Below are 1,618 nucleotides of genomic sequence, written 5' to 3' on the forward strand. Positions count from 1 at the left end.
TTAATATTGATTTTGTATCTAGTACCTTGTTAAACTATTAATTCTAAAAACTTACTATTAATCATTTCATTTTCTACATAGAAACTTTTTCAAATATTTCCAAATATTTATAATTTATTTCTTCTTTTCTAAGGGGAGCATATTTTAGCATCCTTCCTTCATTCTAAGATACCCTTGATTATAATATGCACATAAATACATTTATCTGATTTAATAAAGTTTTATTTTTCAAAACGTACACTTGGTGGGACCTGTTGTTCATGCATCTTCACCAGCAGCTGCAGTATCCCCACCCTTGGTGTTCCTGGTGTAAATTACTTGAGCTCTGTGCTTTGAAACTAGTTTATAAGCCCTTTACTAAGGAACTCCTGAAGGGCTGCCCTGGCTAAGGAACCTCGGATCTTCAGTCTCTCAGAGACAATAGCTGAGGTTATAAGCTTATTGTTGGGAACTTTCTTACAGAGTTTTTCACATGTCGCTTTGTCAAGCAAGACTAGGTTATTAAGCTTGTCCTGAACTTTGCCTTTGGAGCATTTCTTCTTATTGGCCTTACCCCAGGTTTGTTCACTGGGTCTTTTCCTTGGTCGACTTTCCAGCATCTTTCTTCTTCTTGTCCTTGGGTGGCATAGTGAAGCTCCGAGAGCAGCTGCTACCACTGCAGCCTTGCTAACGTGTCAGACAAAAAGCAAAATCACGTAGCATGTAAAAAAACTTGCCCCTTAAAATTAAAAAAAACAATATTTTTTTCCTACCTTGTTCGGCTGATTTGGACTTCCACTATAATGTTAAATAGAAGTCGTGACAGGGGGCACCATTGTTTTATTCACATTATAATAGAGAATACAGGTTTTGGAAATGCACATCTATTTTTGAATTTTATCGAATACTTTTTCTGCTTCAGTTGAGGTAATAATTTGTTTTTTTTCCTGATATGATGAATTGTTAGTTTATTTTCTAATGATAAACTAATCTTGCATTTCCAATATAAGCCCAACTTAATTACACACACACACACACACACACACACACATATTTTATACATTACTGGATTCAGTTTGCTATAATAATTCAGTTTAGGATATTTACATCTATTTTTTTTTTTGAGTGAGATTGCTGTTTACTTTTCCTCTTGAACTATTTTTATATTAAATTTAGGATAGTTGCATCCATGTCCATGAGCAATACTAGTCTTTAATTTTTTGTTGTTGTTGTTGTTCTGTCCTTTTAAAGTTTTGGTATAAAAATTGACTTGGGTTCATAACATGGAATGCAACTGATTTCTACTTTGACTCTATAATCTGGAATATTTTGTGAGATATTAGGTTTATTTGTTTGTTTGAAAGCAAAATCATTTGGGCCTGTAATTTTATTAGCAAAGAGATTTTGAAATATTGACTAAACTACTTATTGGCTGTCATTAATCCTGTCGGGCTGTTTCTTGTCAAATAAGGTTTTGTTGCATTTTAAAAAGAATGTATCTATTTCATCCATGTTTTCAATTGTGCAGCTAAAGTTGTTCAGAGTATCTACTCATCTTTTAAATAACTGCTAAGTGTATAGTTGTCTCATTTATAATATTGCTTATTTTGCTTTCTCTTTTGTGCTTTATCAATAGTAG

The 1,618-nt window shown here is 32.9% G+C and overlaps 1 pseudogene; it reads right to left on the reverse strand.

Annotated features, from left to right (window-relative positions):
* Positions 1 to 258: 258 nt before the first annotated feature.
* On the reverse strand, positions 259 to 627 carry LOC102888269 (annotated as a pseudogene).
* Positions 628 to 1,618: the final 991 nt, after the last annotated feature.

Source organism: Pteropus alecto, unplaced genomic scaffold (assembly GCF_000325575.1).
Source record: "Pteropus alecto unplaced genomic scaffold, ASM32557v1 scaffold25, whole genome shotgun sequence".
NCBI lineage: Eukaryota > Metazoa > Chordata > Mammalia > Chiroptera > Pteropodidae > Pteropus > Pteropus alecto.